A 27,225-nucleotide genomic window follows, 5' to 3' on the forward strand; every position below is an offset into this window, starting at 1 on the left:
CGCAGGACGGGCAGTTTCCGCTCGGAGTGGTGTAGCACTCTTCTTTGTGGCAGGCATGTGCGTGGGGCAGCATACCCGGTTTCATTTTACTCAGTGCTGTCTGAAATGATAGGTACCTTGGGCTCCTATTTAAACAGATGGGAAGACTTACCCAACTGATGGTATCAGCGGGTTTGCGTTAAATAATTTAATGAAGTTTTTGCCTTCCTGATGCTGGAAGACTTAAATGACTTCTAAGGAGTATTAGAATGCTGAGTGTCTGGAAAGATTATTAGTTTTTATTAACCTCCCCTGAAATTTAGCCTCAAATTAGTGCCACTTTTGGTATTTTCAAATAATCATTTGAAAGTTTTTTTTTTTTAACCTCCGTTCGGATTCCAAGGAGAGAGGAGAAACGTGGGCTTGTTAGCTTTTCTCCATCCCGTTAGGTGTCATTTACAGTTGATCATGCTGAGAGACTATGGTCAATTTCTATGCTTGCTAGAATCTCTTTTGCAGTGAAATTATTAAGATCATGCTAGTTTTATAAAACAGGTTGAGGAAGGAAGAGTAAGGGCATGTAATTTGTCCTCTATTAAAAGTACAACTAATTTCAAATGTTTGTTACCCCCTTTTTGATAGCAGCTATGTATGGAATGACTACAGTGTGCCTGTCCAAGTACTGGGAAAAGAATAGATGAAACGTAAGAACTACCTTTTAGGTCTTTAATTATGGAGATTAAGTTGCGGTCCAATTCCATGTGAACCATTTGAGCCGAAATACATTGTACACAGGTGCTTAGAAATACCTGTTTAATTAGAAATGGTCATGGTTTATTTCTCTTTTGTTGAATCATATTGTATCTGTCATCTGTGAAAAGATGCTACTATACGTTTTCAGTTAGGATGTTATTAACAACTTTAGAGGCAATCAAATATGTTTCTTACAACACATTTATGGCACTTATGAATTTGGCAAACTAGTTTCTTAGTTCGTTTTTTAATTGAAAAACTTTAAAATATACTTTTGGGATAAATGTACAATTCTTTGTAATGAAGTTATGTGTTTGTGCTGATTTAAGAAAAAAGTGATAAAATTATGAATTTACAAAATCTGCATTACAAAACGATCTTTCTTGTTAAACAACAAATTGCAGAATTTCTTTAACTAATGAGTGCACTTAGTACATATAAATTTGATTTGGTTCGTAAATAATCCTTCAAGAGTAGGTTACTTGAATTGAAGCGTGAGTGACAAAATAAGGAATTGATACTTAGATGTAGTTTTCCAATATTTTTGGAAAATTCTTATCTTAATAGCAGCACTTGAAGTATTTTTAATATTCAAAGCTGAACACATTTATAGCAATGATCTTGGAGCACTGGGGGATTCAAAAGTAGAAGACATACGTTGTACCTTATGCTTGTGAGTATGGCCTACAGATTATCCAGAAATACAACTTGAATTAGAAAGCCTCTGAATACTTCATTAATAAAGGTGGCTGAGTGCAGGGAGATTGATGGAGGTGCTTGATTGGAGCCATTGCCGCTGAAGTATAGTTTCCCTGTGGATAGGACACAAAGAGACGTCTGGACTGATGTTGTGTGAAGATTTCGTGTCAGTATGTGGGAAAGCCCTGAGAGATTTTAGATCTATCCTTCCTTCCACCTCGGTCCCCACCCCCTCATATATCCTCTCAAAGGCATGAAGTTGAAGGTCTCGTCTGCAAGGCATAGAAGGGATTTTTCCTCCCTGAAAAATGTTATTGAGTTTGCAAGGGAGAAGGCTTTGTTCAGAGGCTTTGGAGGGAAGGAATCCTTGTCCTGGAACAGCATACTCTTATACCTTATGTTCTTTTTCCCTTTGTTGAAGTTGCAGACACTGTAAGCTCTCCATAATAGCAAGAACCTTGTCTGTTTTACTCACCGTTGACTCTCCAAGTACTTAGTAGTTATTGAATGAAAAACTCTAGTTGCAGATACATGAGTGGAGAACAAAGATGGAGTATGTGTTAATGAATTCCAAATTAAGTACAAGATGAGGTGAGAGAGGAAGGACGTTGGCTTGGGAGGAGGGAGCAGGTCATTTAATCTGGGAAACTTTCTTGGAGGAGGTGATTTTTGAGTTAGGTCTTGCTGAAAGCTTTATAACTGAAGATAAGCAGGTATTCTAAGGGGATAGGCAGCATGAACCAAAACATTTAAATTGTACTGGTAATCATGTCAGATTGAGCACAGGGAGTCTTTTTTGGTAACACTGTGAAGACTTTTTCTCCTCCCCTTAACAGCTGTTGCCTCTCTGAGATAAAAAAGATTGGTACCTTATAAGAGCTAAGACTTAGAGTACTTGAGTTTTGGAAGTGACAGTGGTACTGTGAAAGCAGGAGCATTGAACTGGGGGTCAGAAAATTTGAATTGGATTTCTCATTGCATCTTATACAAGCAAGTGCCCTTGGGCAAATCACTGGACGTCACTTTTCTCACTTGTAAAAAGTGGATAATAATCCTTATCCCACATGAGTTGGGAGAATGAAATCACATAATGAATATGGCAGTACCTACCTTAGTGTCTAACACATACGAGAACTTAAACAGAAATTATTTAAAACATTTCTTTGTCTTTAGACCTTTAAAAAATATTTTGGCATATTTATCATGAACTCTAATGTCTACTTGACCTTTGGGTACCCATGGTATTTACCTTTAAATTTATGAGTATCAAAATTTTAGATGCTTAGCTTTCTTTCAGTCAAGCACAATGTTTTCTCATACAAATGAGGCTTAATTGTGTTACTTCTTAATGTTACCACAAGGAATACTAGATGCCTCAAATTTTTGAAGCTTTACGTAAGGGATATGTGTGGCTGAAAGTCTGAGCCTTTAGGCTTTTCTTATCTACAGTCATCATTTTTGAAGAAATTGCCCTTGCCTATCATGCCATCTATCTATTCATTGTGAAGAAACGGGATTTTCCTACTATTAAGGAAAAAAAAAACCCCAAAATATCCTCTGTGTTTAGTGGTCTGAGTGACTAAACCATGAAGGATCTCTGCCTGCTGTCCTTTATTTTAGAATTCAGTATTTTTTGAGCGGGCTGATAAGACTTCTGAATCATTTCTTATCTAAGCTTTTTGCTCCAGTAGCTATTTGTTCTTTTGTGAATCTCAAAATTTCATTATACTTTGTGGACTCTTTGTAGTGTTTATAATCCATGGAGCAGTCTATCCTTTGTATAATACTTGGAAAGGAATTTTATTATAAAAAGACCAAAAAGAGTCTTGAGTCTTCAAATGATAAAGAAGACTGTTATCCACCATCTTCTGTATTCACAAAGGATTGGAAAAAAAGAAAAACGGTTTTTGAGCTTGAAGACTCTTTTCGGATAAAAAGGGGAAACTTTTTGATTTAGTGTTATTAAAAACATGACAGATTCAGAGGAAGATTGTTACAGCTCCTGAAGGTGTCTTAGTAGGAGTGATTGGTCATAATAATAATAACTAATATGCTAAACTATGTGCCAGGTACTACTTTAGAAGTACTTGACGTATGTTATCACATTTAATCTTCACAGTGATCCCCCAAATCAGGCTGTTTTCTTGTCCTTTTTTAAACTTCAGGTACTGAGATTAACTAGTAGGTAATGGAGCCAGGATTTGAACTAACCCTGAGTCGCAGGGAGGCTAAGCAGCAGGGGATGGAGCCTACCAAAAAGATCTGAATTCAGGATTTAACCTGACCTCTGACTTCAGAGCCGGTCCTTTTAACCACCACTTTATACCGCCTTGTGTAGTTTATTTGCACTTGCCCCTTGTGACAGATCTTGACCTTTGTGATCTTTCTGAGTCTATTTTGACTGTATGATTTGGTGAAAATACACTTTGTAATAAGATGGCCTACAGCCTTGATTTTTCTTTTTCGTTTCATGTGCATTTGACTGACATGTTATTTTTTAAATCTTAAAATACTTGGAGTAAAGCAGATAATCCCTTATTGTTTATTCACTTGCCATTTTCTCACTAGGAAATTCCAGACTAAGCTGGAGATATAAGAACGTAATGATACAGTATTTTAAGGTGACTTGTTACAATTTTTAAAATTTATACTTTTTTTTTAAGGAGTATCTTAGTTTGATGCACAGAATTGGTATGGGTGGTTTTTTTGTAGGATATTTGAGGAACACAAATTTATGTAATTGAAATTTATCCTATTGAAATTTCAGTTTCCATCATTAAAGTAACTTGTTTTTTGGTTGTCAAATGCCACATATTAGCAGGAGTAGTTTATCAGATTGCATAGTGTTTTACAAAGAAGGTTCAGGCCCCTGTGGAATTGGTGAAATCTGTGTAGGGACATTTTGGTGGGGTGGGAGCATGGTAGATCTGGGGAGAGAGCAGTCGAGTCTAAGTAACGTTATTACTGGGTAAGAGCAAGCAGGTGGGATGCCGTAGACGTGAGGGCACAGGTACATTGATCAAGTGAAGATAGGCTGAGGGACTTCTGAAGACTGGCTTTGCTTGCTGTATAATTTTGCCTATTGTTTTGACTATAATAATATTTAAGAGTAGCAGTCCAGAAGTAAAGAAAGGCAGTGCTCTGCAGCACAGTGGGGAGTTTGTAATAGTTCCTAGGCTGTTTTGCAAGATGTGGCTGCTTCATAAGTATTCCTCGGTGATCATGGGAGGACTCTCTTACTCCCTGTTGCTTTAGAAATCTAGAAAGGCAGAGTAGCACAGTCTCTGGAGCCAGACCGCTTAAGTTTAGAATTTGCACAGCCACTTGGTGGCTTATTGTCCTGGCCCCAGCTCTATGCTGACTTGAGGTGGCCGTAGGGGAAGAAAATGATGTACTTAGGTAGGGTGAGGCCCAGAGATACACCCCGTGAGTTTCTCGTGGTCCTTATGTGGTCTGAAAGAGATCTGGAAGTTCTCACATAGTCCTCGTGAGGGAAATAGAAGTTAACAGAGTGAGAGCCAGCAAGCCTGTCATGAGGCTACTCTTGTGAGAGGGGCCATGCAATAGGGGTTGTGGGGAGGGTGGCTGTGGCAGATCCAGCTCAGTGCCGACCAAAATTTATACTCCGTCTTGCTGTAGTATAGTTAACACTGGGAAGTGGTTGCTCAGCCAGGAAAACATTTCTGTCATTCTCTCCTCTACCCCCATCCTCCCTCCCTGTATGTAGGTGGGGCCATGGGAATGGAAATTACCGTGTTGTCGCTCCTGGGTTGAAGTGGCGGAAAAGCAGGTGTTCTTTCTCCATCTTCTCTTTTCCAGTCCAAGGACCAGATGCAGAGGCTGGGGTTCTTAGAGGATCCCAGAGCCATAAGATTGGAAGGATCTAGAGTCCTTAAATTACCACGTGGAAGAAAGCTGTGCACCAAGCAAGAACACCCACAACAGATTGTAATTTAAATGAGAAATTTTAGTTGTGTGAGGTTACTGAAAATTTAGGGTTTATTTCTTAAGCAGCTAATGTTTCCTTAACTGTAGGCATGGGCTGCATAGAAGAGGTAGTTGAGGCCCTAGAATATCCACACCAGCAGGTGTGGCTGACGGGTGGCCAGCTTAGGAGATCTACTGGTTGCTGTTCCAACATACTTATCAGCATGTGCCATTAAGACTCTGTCAAACCTCAGAGGCCCATGAGCACCCAGAGCACAGGCTATGGGTCTATATTCATACCAATCAGAACACTCCCTGTGACCATGAAAGCTTTCCTCTATGCCCAGATACCATCATAAGAGTGAGGAGCAGAGAGAAACTATAAACATTTTTCTATAGACGTCTGAAGAGTTTCCTCAAAGCAGGGTTTCTCCAGGTTGGCACTCTTGACATTTTGGGCTGGATAATCCTTTGTTGTGAGTGGCTGTCCTGTGCATTGTAGGATGTATAGCAGCATCCCTGTCCTCTACCATTAGACGCCAGTAGCACCTCCCCTGATAGACCAAAATTGTCTCCAGACATTGCCAGATGTCCCCTGGGGCAGCAGTCAGCTCCTAGAGAACCACTGCCTTGAAAACTGAGTTAACCTGAAGTAAATTATTTTAAACTGAAAGGAACTTATCTTTAATTAAAGGACTTTTTCTCCTCTTAGGAGATAGGGTGGAGTTCATGGGGAGGTTTTGTTTGTGAATATGCAACAAAGGAAGCCCTGTTGTTTTTATAAAACACACTAGTTTCTATTGAATGTTGATTCACACCTACTTATTTATCAATTTATCAATTTATCAATTTAGACATTGTCTTGATTTGCCATTTTTTCTTCCATTTTCCTTTTCCCTCTAAACTGTTAGCTACACTTTTTATTGTCGAGATAAACACATTCCCCCAAACCCCCGCAGCCCCAGCTGTCATGTTCATAGAGGTTCTCTCTACATGATGGAAAGCAGTAATTTTGATATTATGACTATGTAAGTATTATTTAATGCTGGACCAGGTTGTATGCTCAGATTATTATTTCTTTTCTACAGATCCTATTAAGCAGTCCCTAGGCCACTTGAAGAAAAATGTTGATAACATCAGTGTCCAATGGATTTTATTTTATTTATTTTATCAATTGCTCAAGATCTTGCCATTGAATTAAAAAAAATTTGACATGACTCCCTGTTTTCTTGGTATTTCTAATTGCCCCCTTTTCTTGTACCGTATGCCTTGGTCATAGTCTCCCCTTGCCCCCAGTTCTTCAGCATACTACCAGTTGTGTTGTGTTTCCTATTTATCTGGAATTGCCTATAATTCTGCCTCAACTTGGACTAGTTGCCTTTTAGGTCTCTTCCTGGAACTTTCACTGTACTCTTAAATTGATCTATTCTATTAAAGATCTTTGTTTTTTTCCTAAATTTACTTGATCTTTTTTCTGTAGTGCATCCTCAAGTAACTTCCTAAAAAAGGTGATTTGAAAGCAAACTTTATGAATTATTCTATATAATTGCAAATTATATAGGTTGCAAATAATTTTCCTTTAGAACTCTGAAAGCATTGCTCTGTTATCCTCTAGCATCCAGGGATGCTGACTGGAAGTCATAGGTCCTCTAATTTGCTGTCCTTTTAAGGCATATTCTTTATTCTCTCTGAAAGCTTTTAGGATCTTCTCTGTTTTCTTTCTGCTACAAAGTCATAATGAGGTGTGTAGGTTGTTTCTGTTTTGTTTTGGTTATTTGTTCTAAGCACTCAGTTGCTCTTATTGTCTGAATCAATTCCTCTTCAACTCTAGGACATTCTCTTCTGTTCTGTCTTTGGTATTTCCCCTCTTCACTTTCTTGTTTGCTGCTTTGCTCTTCAGTAGGCAGATGTTTTCTCTCTTGGATTGATCCTCCTTAGCTCATTTTTGCTTTCATATTTTGTGATTCTGTTTGTTCTGTGTTCAGGGAATTATTTTTTTTTCCTAATTTTTGGCTCCTTTTTGGGGGGGTAATCTATGAATTTTCTTGTTCTCATTTCTTTTCCTACCATTTTTTCCCCTTATTTTATGTTGTGATACCGTCTCGAGTCTCAGAATATGTAAAGTAGATTTTTAAAAGATATCTTGTGTTTCCTCAATTATCTCCGTTTCCCCTCTGGTCAGTTTTATGTTTGTTTTTGTAGTCCTTGTTTTTCACGCTTGGTTTTCCTTATATGCCTGATGATTCTTGATTGTCCGTTAACATTTCAGAAAGAAGGACTGGGTTCCTTGTCTGGGTCTGCCCTCTCCCACCTGTTCCTTGGACTGTTTTCGCTATTAGGTTTTTCCTTGGAGTAGGAATTCTGGCTACAGCTCTTTGGGGGCAGGACAGTAGAGCGTGGGACTTCTCTATTGACAGGCATTGTTTTAGGGTAAGAGTGAGGGGAACTAGCTTCCAGGCTGTGGGCCCTCTAAATGCCAGATGGGAAGGGTTTATTTCTCTGTGCTGGCATCCCCACTTAGCTTTCCCTAGATAGTCATTCACTTTGTTTAGACAAAAGCTGACTGTCTTTCTGCCTGGGGGTAAGTGTCAGTTGTTTAGGTGCTACTTGGAGATGAGGGATGGGAAATGTAGTTGTCTCTCATACAGTCAGTTAAGTAATATTTAATTTTCCTGTTTTTAGCCCCACTAGTCCCACCCTTTGCTGTACCATTTGTTTTGCAATCATGCTTCTTTTGGGTCCTATCAGATGTATTGGTTCCCACCCTTTTGCATCACTCTTAAAGGATATAACGAGGCTGTGTTTCCTCTGCTTGTTATGTCAATCAGTCTCACATCTACTTTCATCTTCTGGAAATTTTTCCCTCTCTACTTCTATGACCAGTTTTAATTTCTTTGCTCTTGTGGTTTTCTTTTTGTATAAATTGTTTTATTTCAATGGGATATGTGGAGTAACTGGAGGGAAAAGTTATATTTAGTCCACCATCTTCTATTGGAGTCCTTTTCCAGCTTCTTAAACAGAAGGTAGAGAACTGTTGAACTGTTTTTCTGTTAATGCAGGTTTATTCATAGGAATTGTGATCATGATACTGTGTTAAAATACAGTGATGTTCCAACACTATTGATTTGTATAGTTCTTTGTATCTTTATGCCAGTTGGTCCTAAAACTTGTACTCTTTTTGAATTCTTGTTTGCTTCTTAGTTTTTGTATTTCCTCTTAAGTTGTCATCTACCCCAGCTTGCACATGTCATTTATGATTCTCTTGCCATTTCTAGTTTTTTACTTGGAAACTGAATGCGACCTTTTAGAACTGTGGATAAAATAATAACTGTGCTCCAGAAAATGGCATATCACCTTTAAGCCCTTGTCTCTTGTGACATTTTGATTATTCAGAAGTCTTTGCTTATTTTCTGTTTCTCAACTGTGTCTGGACAGGTGGGGTGTTGTTCTTTTTCATTTACTTCTTGTCTGAGTTGTTATAGCTACTTTGGCTCATTAGGTATTGATATTTTTCCCTATAACTTTCTCTTCTCTTCTACCTTGTTGTCTTTAGTACTTCAAACGTTGAGCTTAGATTACCTGGCTAGTTCATCGGAGGCCTTAATTTTCATCTCCTTCTTTCATTTTGTACTCATAAAAACTTCCCAGCATGGTTTTATGCTTTGTTTAGCTTGTTTTAGTTCCCAGTTTCTTGGATCTTCAGGCTCCATATCGATTGACTCTAAATTATCCTGGGCAAATACATTTAAATTGATCTGTTTCTTTGGCCTCTCTTCTGTGATATTGCTGCGTTTCCCCATTAATCTTGTTCAGTTCTTTTCTCATGAGACTCTCTAGTTCTTTCTTCAACAGCTATAGTTTTGACTGCTGGAATGTGTGTCTTGTATGATTGGAGTTATAGTTCTCCTGCAATCAGAAATTTTCACAGTCCAGATTTAAAAAATGCCCACTGCTTTGAAGTTGAAATCCTCTCAGAAGGATTGTGATTTGGAAGGCTTAACCCCCTAGATTTGGCCTGATTATATAAGATATTGTAGAACCCACATGGTAAATACTTATTTGAAATTTAAAGTAGCTTAGAAAATAAACTGGCTCTTGTGCAGCTTCTTTATTTGCCTGATGTAGAGGAAGTCAAAGTTGTAAATATTCCCTGATGCAGTTGACATCTATTTACTGATTATTTTGTGAACTTTCTCTATGTTCTGTAAAACTCCTGATTTTAGAATCCGGAGATTCAATTAGATAGTGGTTAGATATGTCTCTTGCTTTATCTGTTTCATGTATTCTAAGCATTTTCCCTTTCAGATATCTGTCATGATTAATTTCCTTCTTGACACTCATTACAATATCTTTTTTTTTTTAAAGATTGGCACCTGAGCTAACAACTGTTGCCAATCTTCTTTTTTTTCCTACTTTTTCTCCCCAAATACCCCCAGTACATAGTTGTATATATTTTTTTTAGTTGTGGGTCCTTCTAGTTGTGGCATGTGGGACGCCGCTTCAGCATGGCCTGGTGAGCGGTGCCATGTCTACGCCCAGGATCCGAACGAGCGAAACCTGGGGCCGCTGAAGTGGAGCGCATGAACCCGACCACTCAGCCACAGGGCTGGCCCCTCATTATAGTATCTTTTATTGCTTTTATTATGTTTATAGTTTTGGTACTTCTCCTCACTGTTCCTGAAATTTTAAAATAGAATCTTCAGCATTATATAGATAATAATTGGACTGTCTTCAAAAGTTTGATTATTTGGGAAATTATGGTTTTCATATCTTTATTTTCCCAAGAATTTATGCTTAGGATGTAGGAATTAAGAATATCCTATCGTTATTGAGGAAAAATTCCTCTATGAAAACAGAAATCCATTTAAGAGGTTGATTGCTTAACATACTTAGTGTTTTAACTAGCAAGCTCTTGTTTATTTGGTTATCTTTTGGTGTTTCTTAATTTACAGTAGTAATAATTAGCCTCTTCAAACTCACAAGTTGAAATTAATCAGTGATACATTTTGTGGCTGTGAGACAAATTATGATTTTAATTAAATTCAGAATTCTTTCATTGTCATCGTATTGACCAGTTTTCTTGTAGGAACAGGCTTTTACTATAAGAATTATCTCCATAGTTTCTCATTTTTGGTAGTCATTCTTAATTTAAGTATTAAAAATTGTGTTGGTTCTCATAGATCCTTTTTGAGTTGGCGTGCAGAAGTGTAATTATGTGTCTTGGTTACTTACACAATAAATTAAAGATGATGAGTACTTTAGTTGTGGTAATTTATACCTTGAATTCAAAACCCAGAAACATCTAGGCCAGAGTTGGGCACTCAGATACTCATTTTTCTTTCATGCCCAAGATAGAAAGCCATTACTTAGTCTGTATCAAAATAGGAGGAAATTGCTTTTGGGATTGAATAAGAAAGTCAGTAATACAATTCCTTGAGATTATCTTGAATTAACTTTAGATCTTGCATTTCAGTCTTTGATTCTTAATAAAGAACCCTCAGCTTAAGTATAGGTGTGAATTTTACTTGCAGGAAACTGGGTAACTCTTTTGGTTTATTATAACCAGTTACGTACTTAATAAATGAGAAGCACATTCATTTTCTTCTAGTATCTTGATTTAAAACAAGGTTCATATTTTCCTTAGAAAAGAACTTTTAGAGAAAACAGTGAAAATTTATGCAGAATGAGGTAGTTTTAGCTGTAATTTAAAATATGAACTTTAAAAACAGACTTAAAATCCAAGGGAGACATTCAATATATAATAGGACTAAATTATTAACATATGATTGCCAGTGTCATATTTGTAAGCACTGTCCTTAAGAAGCCTTGAGTAATTACTGTCTCAGAAACCCTCTTTGAGACCCTCTGTCACAGGCTTGTGCAACCCAGCATTACAAACACCAAGCGATTTAGTAAACAGACGCACTGGGAAAATAAGACACCTGCCAGAAGTATTGTCTTTCCTGTTAAGCAACTATGTGACCTTGGCAAACCACATAGTCTTTGTGGGTCTTAGTAAAATGGGGAATTTAGAACAGATAGCCCGTAGGTTCTTTTGCGGATTCCTTGAAGATGTTAGGGACTAGAATTCCAGTCAGATAATATATTATGTAATATAACCCTTATATTAGCTCTGAAATAGATGGTTTTATTTACATTTTACAGATGGAATTATTCACGTTGTACAGACTGGGTGTTCAAGTAACATGCTCAGTCATGTAGCTTAAGTCATGTCTTAATCTGTAGTTTGTAGTAAATGTGCATTTGCATTATAGCATCTGTTATGCAGGAAATCAGAAGTCAGGGATCAGCCCTGTCTATGAGTTGTGCCCAAAGTAGAAATGTGACCAGTTTTTAAATAAATGTACTAAAAGTTGCGTGTCTAAGAGAGGACTAGTGTGTTCAAAGTTAGCTTGAATTTATTTTAGTAATGTCATTGTTGTTCAAAAACACTTTTGGAACCATTCTTATGGCCTTTCTGTAGTGCCTTCAGCCTCATTCTTTTAACCTATATTTTACGGTGGCAAATGACATCTTTTGAGAATGGATTTGATATTTGGAAAAAGTGAGAAGTCATTCTGAACCGAGTCTCATACATAAAATTAGGGATCGAAATGAGGAATGCCATTTTTAGTTAAAAATAAGCAGTGATCAAAGGGATGAAACCTATTATTTTTGTGTCATTGATAAAGTAGCTAAGAAAATAATTAGGAAAAAGGAGTTCCAAATTGTTTTGTGTGATGGCAACTTGAAATGGTTCCTAAAAATGTCTACTCTGAATGGAGATAACCTTCATTTGAATGTCAATTCTGCTTATATTAGTTACAGTTTCCTTGTAAGATAGTTATACCTGTTAGTTCTCTGTTGGCCACTTAGGCCAGGGCTGTGGTGATTTAGCCTGTACTTCAGAGAAAAAAAGAGTTGGTGAATGAATTGTACATGGCAGGTATTCTTTTCACTTTAAAGGAGATCAGAATCTATAAAACATTTATTTGCATAATAATTTAATTCTTGGTTATATTCATATTTATTATGTAATTTGTGCGTATCTGTGTTTAGGTTTAATTCAAGGCAGCTACCCCATCCTATTTTCTATCATGAACTAAAACCACCACTGTTGCTAAGCCTGAGTGTACTCTTTGATGCAGGTTTACATGTAAATTAATTTTTTTGCAAAAATTATCTTAGGCTACATTATAAACTTATATATTACTCAATGGCTTTTGGATACCAGTGCTGTAGTCCATGGTTGTAGATGATAAACAATAATCTGTGTGTATATGTTGTTGCTGAGGAACTTGTGATTGGAAGATGTCATTTTCTCTGAAGGTATTATTTTTCTTGATTTGAACTCCCAGATGATGGAGTTTAATGAAGATCCTTATTTGTAAGTATTAAAGGATACTAAAAAATGCCTCTAGTCCCTTTTTAATAGTACTTTTCCTCTTGAGGTTTCAAAATAATTTAATGTGACAAGACTATTAATTGAACAGATATTTGAATGCAAGTCACTGTACAAGGGGCTGAAAATTCACTAGGAATTAGATAGGCATGTGACCTCTTTGAGCTTGTGTGTGTGGGAAGGATGGGTTTAGTTTAGAAAGTAAACTACTAATTGCACATTCACTGTGTAATCACCACTGTGGAAAGTGCTTAGATGAAGAAATATAGGGTGATAAAAGAATTTGCTGACATAGTGGGGGAGGGGAGCCAAGGAAGGTGACTTAAGCTGAGGGAAAAATGAAGAATATTTCTGGCAGAACATCTTGTTTAAATATCCTGGAACAGCAAGGAACTTGGCTTTTGCTAGGAAGAGAGAGTCCACTGTCTGGAGTGTAAGAAAAATGAGAATGATAGCAGTATGGTGCTATAGGCAAGGACTGGGTCATGTGAGGCTTGATAGATCATGTTAAGCATTTTGATTTTTGTCTTAGGATCCTCTGAAAACCAGTAGAATATTTTGAAATGATCAGGTTTAGAATGATCACTCTGAATGCTGTGTAAAGAATGGTTTGGAGATGACCAGAGTAGATGCTGGGAGACCCATTAGGTTGTGTTGAAATTAAGACACCTGTGGTTTATCCAAAGGAGAATCCTATAGGCCAGTGGTTTTCCGAGTGTGTGTCACCTGGGAACTTATTAGAAGTGCAGATTTTTGGGTTCTACCCAGACCTATTGAATCAGAAACTTTGTGGGTGGGGCTCAGAAATCTGTTTTTGAACAGGCCCTCCGGACGATTCTGATGCATCCTAAAGTTTTTGAACCTCTGCTGCAGATCATTAGATATATGGTTTTTGAATGTAGGAGAAAGTGCTAGGCTGGTGGTATAGTTAGGGACTAACTGCATGAAGGTGGTAGTTGAAAGTGAGAGGAAGAGAAGAGGCTCTAATGGAATGAAACCTTGAGACACTTTAGTGTCAAAGTCCTGGACAGATGAAGGGGCTAATGAAAGAATCAGAAGGTTGGTTAGAGGAGAGTCTTTGAATAAAGCTGTGGCTGAGTAAGTATTAACTTTGAAAATGCTCTTTGTGTAATTGTAGTAGAGTTACAGAGGTGGACACCGGCTTTCAATGTGTTGAGAAGGAAATGGAGAGAGGAGGAGTGAACGGAATAAAATTTACTCATTTAGGACATCTTTACTCTTTGGACAGATATTTAGTATTCCAAAATTATAAGAAATAAAAGTAAATAACCTTGAGTGGCAGCTAACCAGCAAGATTCTGTTGAGAACCATATAATAAAATCTCATTGTTTGGACATATTGGTTTTGAAATTCATAATTTACATAGAAGAATGAGTTCAAGTTTACCATTGTTTTTACTGTCTTGCAAGGAATGCCATAGTAAATAATAAAGTTCCAGGAGGTGGGTGGGGTTTTTTTTTTTAGCCTACCAAGAATGCTGTTTCTAACATGATGAAAACCACTTTTGCAGTGTGCATTTATATAAAAATAATGTTTAAATTCAAATACTCTTATTCAAGTACACTAATTGACTTTCTATTACTATTATGTTTCTAAAGAAAAATGTCTTTAAAAACGTTTTATAATTCAGACTTTTACTTTCTTTAATTACCTTAACATGTTAGAACTATTCTAACATGTTAGTGTTATGCTGTTCTTAAGGGAAGACCATATTTAATGGGAAGACAAATGAAGATAATTTCAAGGTCAACCCCAATTACAGAGTAATATCTTTGGAGGGCTGTGTGTGTGTGTGTGTGCGCGCGCCTGTGTGTGCGACCACGCCTGTGTGTGCGCGCGCGCCTGTGTGTGCGACCACGCATGCACACAAAAGTTGGAGAGGAGAGAAAGGGAGAGAGAGGGGGACTGAGACTGAAGTCATTTTGAAATGCATTTTCTTTTCTGGATGAAATATATGTCTAAATTTTTTTTAAAAGAAAAAATGTGGTTATTACATCAACGTGCTCACTATAAAATGCAGCAACTATAGAAACTTATAAAGTTAGTTTCTGTTGCTGCTAGACCCCACTTTATGTACAAAATAGCCCACTTATTAGCAGTTTGGTATTATTCTTCTACATACTTCTCGCTCTCTGTACACACTTGTATTATAATTTTTTTAAAAACAGAGCTGGGATTATAATTCTGTTCTGTGGTTTTTTCCCCCAAGCAATACATCTTAAATCTAAAAGCCTAAATCGTAAAAGTCCCTTCCATTGAGTTTATATTTTGTTCTTAGAAAATTAGCCTGGGACTTAAGAGAATTGGGCTCTGGTCTCTTTTTGCTCCATGATCTGGGCAAGTCACTTAGCCCTTCTATTTAGTTTCTTACTCTGTAAAATTTAGAGATGGTGAGTGGTTGAAGATTTCGGGTAGCTCTCAAATTCATTTAGGAACGCTAGGATTTCAGAGGGCAGACATTTCCTTGAATTGTATGTGGAAAGTGATTAATTTAACCCACATGTGAATACTTAAAGGGATACGTTCTTGCCAAGTTAAAAACAGAATAGCTGGGGGGAAGGGTGTTAGCAACAAGATTCAGAAAGATGAACTCCTGTCATTTACTAGTGTACTCAGTAGCATACCTACTGCTTTTAGAGTAGCACTGACCCAAAAAAAGCTTTCTTAGAGCCGATTAAATTTTTTGACTGAAAATTCACATGCCGTTTTTGGGGTGTGGGATTTGGGTAGGTCTGTGTTTGGTTGGACCTGTTGACTGTTCAGGGGAGATAAGACAAATGAGACTTAAAGCCCGCTCAGCATTTTTTAAGGAATTGCCCTATCTTCTCTCGTAACTTCTCTCATGTCTTAGAAAAGCTAGGGCACTAGGATAGGAGTCTTTGACGTGAGGCCAGGAGCTGTGCTCTCTACTCTGGCTTTCTGCTCTGAGGTTATTGGCTAAGGATAGTTTTCACTAAAACCTTGAGGAGGCAAAGCAGTCTTAATTTGAAGAATCTTTGGGTGAAGGTGTTCTGCTTTGAATTAGCATTGCTGCCATCTTATTAATATTACATTGATTTAAAGAGAGTTTTTGTTTTTCTGCTTTCAGTGTCTTAAGTTTCCGATTTTATTTCCTTTTAATTGTTATGTTTTCAGTTGTTTTCATCTTTTTTGTCCGTAGTGTTCTTTGTCCACTAATATTTTATGCACTCTTTTTTCTATTGAGGTCATATTGGCTTTTAACACTGTGTGAATTTCAGGTGTGCATTATTATATTTCAGTTTCTGTATTGATTGCATTGTGTTCCCCACCGGTAGTCTAGTTTTTATCTGTCACCATATGCACTCTTTTCTTGTTCTTTATCTTTAGCTTTTATTTTTCTAATATTTTCCTGTCATATTTATATATTTTAAATTTCTTTGCCCTTTCATTTGATTTTTTTGTTTAAACTCTTTTTAAAATTTATTTTTTCCAAATAGGGTTTTATTAAGGCAGAGACACAAATAAGCATAAAGAAGAATGAGAAAACTAATGACTCCAACAGTGGCTTGCCCAGGGAGAGTTTTAATTTAAATTTACTTTTTATTAGTATGTGTGTATTCTTTTTTCTATAGACATTGCTGTTGGGTGGCATGGTTCTAAGGTGGATAGCCCAAAATATACTTCAAACTCTATGCAAGAGATTCAGGATAATTTGTTTCCCTCTACTTATCCAATAGTAGTCCTTAGGGCTTCTCAGAAGAGACTTGTTTATTCCCTTACCTTTTAAACCTCTCCCTCAAAGCTCTAATCTGAGTAATGCAGATGCACCCCAGGCACATTTCCCACCTCTAAATAAAATAAGCTTATTTCCAGTGATAAAGCCTTTGAACTCCACTTAAAGGGACTGCTCTCATGTTGCCTGTAATTTAAAAAGTTTCACAATCTTTATTTTAAAAACAGTAAATAATCTCTAGCAGTATCAGCCTCCAAAAATCTTTCAACCAAAAACAAAACAAAAAACAGTGGGAGGTCTTAACTAATATTTTACTGCTAATCTTATTATTAAAAACTTTTTTCTAATTTATATTTCTTAAAATAAGAAATTCCCTTTTTTTAGTTTATGTATAGAAAATGCTTTGAAAAGTATTTTATAGTATAAAATACTATCATCATGAAAAGAAATGTTAAAGGGAAAGTCATTTGTGATTCTGAATGATATAACACATCAATAATTTTTTATGTGTTTGTAAATAGTTCAGCTATTACATTGATATATAGCATATGGGCTCAAGAAAGCAAAAGTAGTTAAGGTCATTCTTTAGTTTGTAGGTGTTCTATCCTGAGCCAAGCCTCTAACTGGATATTGCTGTAATGCAAGTGGAGTAGATCAAACCTTGTTTGTTAACTTGAGTTAATTTACTCCTGTATCTTTCTTGTCCTCACCACAGCTACATTGCTGCTCCTCTGTTCAAAGGTCAGCATTATTGCCCTTAAATATGTCCTCTCTCCTTATGCATCTCATTCTCAGTCTACATTTCTGTACTTGTCTCTCATTCTGGCAACTAAATTAGCTCAAATTATTACTAGATAGCTTGGCTGTCTCTTCCCAGAAATAAAGCATTGAAAAGACACTTTTCTGTTCTATGTATATAAAATATAGAAAGGAATAACTATGCCACATATGTAAAATCTTAATATTTAGGTTAATTTAAATGCCATAAGAATGCCAATCCTGCATACTTTCATTAAACACTTTTAAATGTATACATGTGAAAATACGTTAAATTATAAATGCCCAAGAATCCTGATCTTGGTCACATTAGGTCTCTTGAAAGATAATTATGTTCTGATACCTTATAAGTAGCATGTCATGAGATAATTCTTATTGCAGCTGACAGTTTTTTAGGGAGTTTTTTTATATCTTGTTTTCCAAAATAATCACTTATAAAATTCAGATTCTGGAAAATGTAAAGGCTTTCATAATTTCAGGAGCATAATGACAGCTGCACAGCAAGTCCATATGTTGCTTAGCTATAATTATATTTTAATAATTATTTTTTTGCAGGGGAAGAACTGTGGCTAACCTCCAAGAGACTGAAGCTGTTGATTGTAGGCATTCATATTTTCGCAACAGAGAGAGCTTTTTCTTTTTTCTTATTTTAAACACTTGAATATATGCTTGTATCATAGCATCAACTGGATGAAGTTTTCTATTCTGGATCCTACTGTAAAATTAAAATGAATATTTGCGTCAGATGGGACGATTACCCTGGTTTTTTGTTGTGGCCGTATATGGACTTGCTGCCACAGGCATGTTAGTTTTGCCATCGCCTACACATGGCTTGCTCCTTCCCATCTCTGTTCTGCACGTTACCATTCCCTCCACCTGCGGTGCCTACCTTCCTTCCCATCCATTTCCTTTTCTCCTTTGAAAACTGGTATCTAAAATCATTTCCTCCAGAAGTTCTTTCATGATTTACTCCATGTAGCTGTTATATTTTCTTGGTTTTGCCTTAACACAACATGGATAAATACAGATTCAATTAATATGTTTTGTGTTTCTGAGATGTACCAGGTATAGTGTTAAATTAACTGTCATTTAAATTTCAAAGCTGTCCTGTGAGTTATTCCTATTTTACAGATGAAATAAATTCCCTCAGTGATATTCCTAGTTTTAGCTTTGCTAGCATTTGACCTTTTTTTGTGATCTTAAAAATATTGCTTTTTTACAATGTTATTCTGCCTTTCTCTGTTTCTGTAGTTTATCCTTTTTTCCTCTCTACCACTTAACCTACCAACAGCATTTAAAAACAGCCCCCAAATTCAAACCTATTTTATTCAGATATAATTTACATGGAATAAAATGTACCCATTTTAAGTATATAATTTGATGCATTTTGACAAATATATGCACTCATGTAGCTACTAGCACAATCAAGATAGAAAACGTTTCCATCAGTCCCCAGAATCCCTTGTGCCCTTTCACTTAATGTCTCCCCTTCCCCACTGACTCAGGTCTCTCCCAGGCAACAACTCATCTGGGTTCTGTTCACTGTCTATTGTTTTTGTCCATTCTAGAATTTCAGATAAATGCAATCATACAATATATACTCTTGTCTAACTTCTTTTGCTCAGCATATGTCGGAGATTGTTCCTTTTTATTGCTGGATACTATTCCAGTGTATGAATGAATATACTGCAGTTAGTTTATCTATTGATAGACGTTTTACTTGTTTTTAGTTTTTGGCTGTTAGAAATAAAGCTGCTATGAAAAATCCATGTACAAGTCTTTGAGTGGACGTGTTTCCATTTCTCTTGGATAAATACCTAGGAGTGGCTGTACTATTTTGCATTCTCATCAACAATATTTGAGAGTTGCAGTTGCTCTACATCCTGTCAAAACTTACATTGTCAGTTAAAAAAATTTTAGCCATTCTGGTGGTTGTCTGGTAGTATCTCACTGTGGTTTTTCATTTGCATTTCACTGATGACCAGTGGTATTGAGTCTCTTTTCATGGGTTTATTGGTCTTTTTAATCTTTTTTTTTTTTGTAAATTGTTTAAATAGTTTGTCTATTTAAATTTTTTTTTTCTTCTCATTGACTTTTAAGAGTTCTTTATGTAGTCTGGAACCTAGTTCTTTGTCATATATATGTATTGCGCGTATTTTCTTCTAGTCTGTGGCTTGCCTTTTCAATTTCTTAACTCTGTTTTTGAAGAGGAGAAGTTTTAGTTTTTATGAAGTTCAGTATTACCAATGTTTTCTTTCATGGCTTGTCTTTTTAAAAAATTTTTATTGAGGTTACGATAGTTTACAACCTTGTGAAATTTCAGTTGCACGTTATTGTTTGTCAGTCATATTATAGGTTCACCACTTTTTTTCATCCTTTGTGCCCACCGCTCCCTCTTCCCCTGGTAACCACTAATCTGTTCTTTTCATCCATGTGTTTGTTTATCTTCCACATTTGAATGGAGTCATACAGAGTTCGCCTTTCTCTACCTGGCTTATTTCACTTAACATAATACCCTCAAGGTCCATCCATGTTGTGAATGGGACAATTTTATCCTTTTTTATGGCTGAGTAGTATTCCATTGTATACATATACTATATCTTCTCTATGCAGTCGTCAGTTGATGGGCACTTAGGTTACTTCCACGTCTTGGCTATTGTGAATAATGCTGCAGTGAACATAGGAGTGCATGGGTCTCTTTGAACTGCTGATTTCAAGTTCTTTGGATAGATAACCCAGTAGTGAGATGGCTGGGTCATATGGTATTTCTTTTTTTAGTTTTTTGAGAAATCTCCATACTGTTTTCCATAGTGGCTGCACCAGTTTACATTCCGACCAGGAGTATATGAGGGTTCCTTTTTCTCCACAACCTCTCCAATATTTGTTATTTTTTGTTTTGGTTAGTTTAGCCATTCTAATAGGTGTAAGGTGATATCTTAGTGTAGTTTTGATTTGCATTTCCTTGATGACGGGTATCTTTTCCTGTGCCTATTGGCCATCTGTCTATCTTCTTTGAGAAATGTCTGTTTATATCCCCTGCCCATTTTTTGATCGAGTTGTTTGATTTTTTGTTGTTGAGTTGTGAGTTCTTTGTGTATTATGGAAATTAACCCTTTGTCAGATATACGATTTGGAAATATTTTTTCCCAGTTGGTGGGTTGTGTTTTTGTTTCAATCCTGTTTTCCCTTGCCTTGTAGAAGCTCTTTAGTCTGATGAAGTCCCATTTGTTTATTCTTACTATTGTTTCCCTCATCTGAGAAGACATGGTGTCCGAAAAGATCCTTTGAAAACTGATGTCAAAGAGTGTACTGTCTATATTTTCTTCTAGAAACCTTATGGTTTCAGGTCTTACCTTTAAGTCTTTGATCCGTTTTGAGTTTATTTTTGTGAATGATATAAAAGAATGGTCTATTTTCATTCTTTTACATGTGGCTGTCCAGTTTTCCCAACATCATTTGTTGAAGAGACTTTCTTTTCTCCATTGTATCTTCTCAGCTCCTTTGTCGAAGATTAGCTTTCTGTAGATGTGTGGTTTTATTTCTGGGCTTTCAGTTCTGTTCCATTGATCTGTGTGCCTGGTTTTGTATCAGTACTGTGCTGTTTAGCTTACGATAACTTTGTAGTGTATTTTGAAGTCAGGGATTGTGATACCTCCAACTTTGTTCTTTTTTCTTAGGCTTGCTTTAGCAATTTGGGGTCTTTTTTTGCCCCATGTGAATTTCAGGATTCTCTGTTCTATTTCTATGAAGAATGTCATTGGGATTCTGACTGGGATTGCATTGAATCTGTAGATTGCTTTGGGTAGTATGGACATTTTAACTATGTTTATTCTTCCAATCCACGTGCATGGAATGTCTTTTCCATCTCTTTATTTTGTCATCAGTTTCTTTCAGGAAAGTCTTGTAGTTTTCATTGTATAGTTCTTTTACTTCCTTGGTTAAATTTATTCCAAGATATTTTATTATTTTTGTTGCGATTGTGAATGGGATTGTGTTCTTGAGTTCTCTTTCTGTTAGTTTGTTATTAGACTGTAGAAATGCTACTGATTTATGTAAGTTGTTTTTGTACCCTGCAACTTTGCTGTAGTTGTTGATTACTTCTAGTAGCTTTCTGATGGATTTTTTAGGATTTTCTCTAAGAGCATGTTGTCTGCAAACAGCGAGAGTTTCACTTCTTCGTTGCCTATTTGGATTCCTTTTCTTTCTTTTTCCTGCCTAATTTCTCTGGCCAAAACCTCCAGTTCTATGTGGAATAAGAGTGGTGAGAGTGGGCACCCTTGTCTTGTTCCTGTTCTCAGAGGGATGGCTTTCAATTTTTCCCCCTTGAGTGTGATGCTGGCTGTGGGTTTGTTATGTATGGCCTTTATTATGTTGAGGTACTTTTCTTCTATACCCGTTTTATTGAGAATTTTTATCTTAAATGGTTATTGGATCTTGTCAAATGCTTTCTCTGTGTCTATTGAGATGATCTTGTGGTTTTTGTTCCTCATTTTGTTAATGTGGTGGATCATGTTGATTGACTTGCGGATGTTGGACCATCCCTGTGTCCCTGGTATAAATTCCACTCCATCATGGTGTATGATCTTTTTCATGTATTGCTGTATTCAGTTTGCCAATATTTTCTTGAGGATTTTTGCATCTATGTTCTTCAGTGATATTGGCCTGTAATTCTCCTTCTTTGTCTTGTCCTTTTCTGGTTTTGGGATCTGGGTGATGTTGGCCTTGTAGAATGTGTTAGAAAGTGCTCCATCTTCCTCAATTTTCTATAATAGTTTGAGAACGAAAGGTATTAAATCTTCCTTGAAGGTCTGTTAGAAATCTCCAGAGATGCCGTTTGGTCCTGGACTTTTATTTTTGAGGCATGATTTGTCTATTTAGTCTCTTAAGAAATTTTTGTCTACCCCCAATTTGTGATGGTTTTTCTCTCACATTTTATTCTAGAAGTTTTATAGAGTTGGCTTTTGTATTTCACTCTGTGATTAATTTTAATTTTTGTGGTTAGTGTAAGAGTCAAAGTTTTTTTCTTTTAATGAATATATATTTTTTATTGAAAATATTTTTCTATTGGTGTTCCTTGACACTTGTTGAAAATTAATCAACCATATATGTGTGGTTCATTTCTGGGCTCCCTATTCTGTTCTGTTTATATATATGTGGTATGCCATTATCACACTCTTTTACTTTATTTTTATAATAAGTTCTGGAGATAGTGTAAATCCTCCAACCCAGTGTTGTTTTGAAAATATAAAAAAAAGCTTTGCATAATTTACTCTCTTGCCCCTGTTGCTTGTGTTTGTGTAGGTGGTATTGATTTTTGTCTTTCATTTACTTGTTTTTCTTAATTTCTGCTTTCAAAGATGTTGCCGCCCACAGGGGCCTTGTGCTTGGTCTTGTCCAGGGCAGACATTGTTTGTATTAAGGAGGATGTTAAGTACTCTGAGCTGGCGAGAGGGGATTAGGTAGCAGTCATGTTCTTGCTTTTCCTCACTCTCATGGGTAGTAAGCAACTCTAGCTTCCAGTGGTACATAGGATTTTTGAGAAGGTCTGTAAATTGGGGTTGCAGTAGCAAAAGTGTGTACCAGAAGCCAAATGTTTAAATACCAAATCTGGAACTTGACAGGAAATGAAATTGTAACACTTTTCAACTGCTTTAAAATCATATCTTTCTTTTTCTCCCTCTCCTGTCTCTCTTTAACAGAAAGTCCTAGCCTTGGCTAAAACAGTCTTTTGCGTATGTGAGAAGCTCTCATGGCAGTTGCCAAAATTGTAGTGTGTGCTTAGTGGGAACATGTTGATTGAAGAAATATGTTCTATACAGATTGTATTTAATTTCATTTCTGACCACATGTAAATAGAAGTAAAAAATCCTAAATTAATGTTTACCATTCTTGGTCTCTGAAAGGTACCCAGATGCTTTCATTTTTCTTCTTTTCTTAAACTGCCTTACTTTAAAAATAATAGGAGAAAAGGTAAACGTAACAATTCAATTATGTATTGATTCTTACTTACCAAGTCAATAATATATATTCCATGTGTATTCCTTCTGATTAAATTGTGTGCATCGTAGACAGGGGTTTTATTTTCCATTTATTTTGTATTCCTTTTTCTTCACTTCTCACATACTGGAAAAGTTGATGGATCCTGATTATGTATTTTATTTAACTTGTATGAATGTGTCCTAGCCTATAGTAGAAATACATGTGTATTTTTTTCTTCCTACTGAAATCACATTTCTCCTTTGAAAGACGTTTCTAACCTTTGCACTTGACACAACTTAGAATTTTTGAAAACAGGTGGGCGATGAGGTAGCAGTGGGTTAATAGCTTCCCCTGTTTAAGTTGTTGGTATAGGCTGATTGTGGTCCAGGGCCTAAGAAGGATTGGTCATCACTCTGTGTCCGTTCTCGTGTTTGCTTTATAAAGACTGCAGTAGATTATAAGATCAGTCAGACAAATGGAACTGTCAGTCAGCTGCTGAAATAGATATTTTTAGATATGTCTCTCTTCTTAGTACTAATCATGCAGTTGACCACAAATCCTTCATTTGATGGTGGGTGAGAAGATATGAAGCAGGAGCTCCGGAGGAAGTGCCTTGGATAGTAAGATCCAGATTCAGACTAAAATTGAGGTAGAGATCATATTTCTGATTAAACACAGTTTTTTCTCTTTACGATTCTGATGAAAACCTGATCTTGCGTGATGTTCATATGATAGATCTTATTTAATGGAATTAAAACATGTAGGTGAATATTACACTATTGTTGTCTTTTTTTCTTATGATAGCATATATGATGTTTTATGTTGTAGACCTGACATTGATTTCACTTTTGTAAATTTATTTAAAAATATTTTCAAGTTAACTCTTATTTTGTTTTGTTATTCAGAGGTCTCCTGTTTTGTTAATAAATGGTTGAAATAGCATCTGTCCATTTAGGGATCTTTGGTTCAAGCAATGGGAAGCTTTGGCTAACTTAAATCAAATAATTTACCAGAATGATAAGCTCATATTCTCTGAGTTTTAGAAACAACAGACTCGAGCAGCTTCAGGGATTAGAGAGCGGGGAGCAATGGATAGTCTTTATGGAACCTCTGTTAGGAGAGAGAGTTCTTCTCTAATTGTTTTTCCGTTCACGTGATCACTCTGCTCATGATTCAGAGTGAGACAGATAGGGCCTGATTGGCCTACCTTGGGTTTATCACCCACTCTTTGGTAGGAGAAGGTGGAATACCAAGATGGCATGAATTGGAGGAAGGATGCTTTCCTCAAAGGAAGATCAGGGTGCATGTTATTACACAAAGGGGAAGTGGATGTGGACAGGTGGAAAAAGATCCACTACTGCTCTACAGGGGTTGACATAATATTTCTTTATCATAATATTCTAGGTTGACATAATATTTCCTTAATTTCATAATACAATATTAACTATTTCTTGGCTGAGCCCAAACCTTTCAGCCTTTATAGATTTGTTGTGATCATAATATGGCATTTATTAAGTGCCCCTGAAGACTAGACTGCTTTACACTTCAATTGCTTTTCCACTGTCTTTTGTTCATACCCTTAAGTGAATGATTTAAACTATCTAGTCTTAATTGCTTTTAAGAATTTTTTCTAATTTCCTTTATTCAGTTAATAAATTTATTTTTCAGTAGTTGTTATGTGCCAGATACTGTGCAAGAAGGTGAGTTTCAAAAATAAATACCAGCTTCAGGCTTCCCACCTCCCCCCAGCTTCATTGGAATATAATTGACATATAACATTGTATAATTTTAAGGTGTACAATGTGATGATTTGATAGATGTATATGTTGTGAAATGTTTACCACAATAAGGTTAGTTAACACATCCTTTACCTCACATAATTACCACGTTGTGTTGTTGTGGTAAGAACCTTACAGCTCTACTATCATAGCAACTTTTTTTTTTTTAAGAATAAATTTTTTTTTTTATTAATGTTATGATAGATTACAACCTTGTGAGATTTCAGTTGTACATTTTTGTTAGTCATGTTGTGGGTACACCACTTCCCCCTCTGTGCCCTCCCTCAACCCCCCCCCCCCTTTTCCCTGGTAACCACCGATCAGATCTCCTTATCAATATGCTAATTTCCACCTATGAGTGGAGTCATATAGAGTTCGTCTTTCTCTGACTGGCTTATTTCGCTTAACATAATACCCTCGAGGTCCATCCACGTTGTTGTGAATGGGCCGATTTTGTCTTTTTTTATGGCTGAGTAGTATTCCATTGTGTATATATACCACATCTTCTTTATCCAATCATCAGTTTCTGGGCATGTAGGCTGGTTCCACGTCTTGGCTATTGTAAATAATGCTGCGATGAACATAGGGGTGCAACGGACTCTTGAGATTTCTGATATCAGGTTCTTAGGATAGATACCCAGTAATGGGATGGCTGGGTCATAGGGTATTTCAATTTTTAACTTTTTGAGAAATCTCCATACTGTTTTCCATAGTGGCTGTACCAGTTTGCATTCCCACCAACAGTGTATGAGGGTTCCTTTTTCTCCACAACCTCTCCAACATTTGTCGCTCTTGGTTTTGGATGTTTTTGCCAATCTAACGGGTGTAAGGTGATATCTTAGTGTAGTTTTGATTTGCATTTCCCTGATGATTAGCGATGATGAACATCTTTTCATGTGTCTATTGGCCATATTCATATCTTCTTTTGAGAAATGTCTGTTCATGTCCTCTGCCCATTTTTTGATCGGGTTGTTTGTTTTTTTGTTGTTAAGCAGTGTGAGTTCTTTGTATATTATGGAGATTAACCCTTTGTCGGATAAGTGGCTTGTAAATATTTTTTCCCAATTAGTGAGCTGTTTTTTTGTTTCAATCCTGTTTTCCCTTGCCTTGAAGAAGCTCTTTAATCTGATGAAGTCCCATTTGTTTATTCTTTCTATTGTTTCCCTCAACTGAGGAGTTACAGTGTCCGAAAAGATTCTTTTGAAACTGATGTCAAAGAGTGTACTGCCTATATTCTCTTCCAAAAGACTTATTGTCTCAGGCCTAATCTTTAGGTCTTTGATCCATTTTGAGTTTATTTTGGTGTGTGGTGAAAAAGAATGGTGAATTTTCAATCTTTTGCATGTAGCTGTCCAGTTTTCCCAGCACCATTTGTTGAAGAGACTTTCTTTTCTCCATTGTAGGCCCTCTGCTCCTTTGTCGAAGATTAGCTGTCCATAGATGTGTGGTTTTATCTCTGGGCTTTCAATTCTGTTGCATTGATCTGTGGACCTGTTTTTGTACCAGTACCATGCTGTTTGATCACTGTAGCTTTGTAGTATGTTTTGAAATCGGGGATTGTGATTCCGCCGGCTTTGTTTTTCTTGCTCAGGATTGCTTTAGCAATTCGCGGTCTTTTGTTGCCCCATATGAATTTTAGGATTGTTTGTTCAATTTCTGTGAAGAATGTTCTTGGCATTCTGATTGGAATAGCATTGAATCTGTATATTGCTTTAGGTAGTATGGACATTTTAACTATGTTTATTCTTCCAATCCATGTGCAAGGAATGTCTTTCCATCTCTTTATGTCATCGTCAATTTCTTTCAAGAAAGTCTTGTAGTTTTCATTGTATAGATCCTTCACTTCCTTGGTTAAGTTTATCCCAAGGTATTTTATTCTTTTCGTTGCGATTGTGAATGGGATAGAGTTCTTGAGTTCTTTTTCTGTTAGTTCATTGTTAGTGTATAGAAATGCTACTGATTTATGCACGTTAATTTTATATCCTGCTACTTTGCTGTAGTTGTTGATTATTTCTAATAGTTTTTCTGTGGATTCTTTGGGGTTTTCTATATATAAGATCATGTCGTCTGCAAACAACAAGAGTTTTACTTCTTCGTTACCTATTTGGATTCCTTTTATTTCTTTTTCCTGCCGAATTGCTCTGGCCAGCACCTCCAGTACTATGTTGAATAGGAGTGGTGAAAGTGGGCACCCTTGTTCCTGTCCTCAGAGGGAT

The 27,225-nt window shown here is 36.5% G+C and overlaps 1 protein-coding gene across 3 annotated transcripts in view; it reads left to right on the forward strand.

Annotated features, from left to right (window-relative positions):
- OSBPL8 (oxysterol binding protein like 8) overlaps nucleotides 1–27,225 on the forward strand; it is a 190,977-nt gene that overhangs the window by 858 nt on the left and 162,894 nt on the right. The window lies entirely within an intron of this gene.

The sequence above is a fragment of the Equus quagga genome, chromosome 19 (assembly GCF_021613505.1).
Source record: "Equus quagga isolate Etosha38 chromosome 19, UCLA_HA_Equagga_1.0, whole genome shotgun sequence".
Taxonomy (NCBI): domain Eukaryota; kingdom Metazoa; phylum Chordata; class Mammalia; order Perissodactyla; family Equidae; genus Equus; species Equus quagga.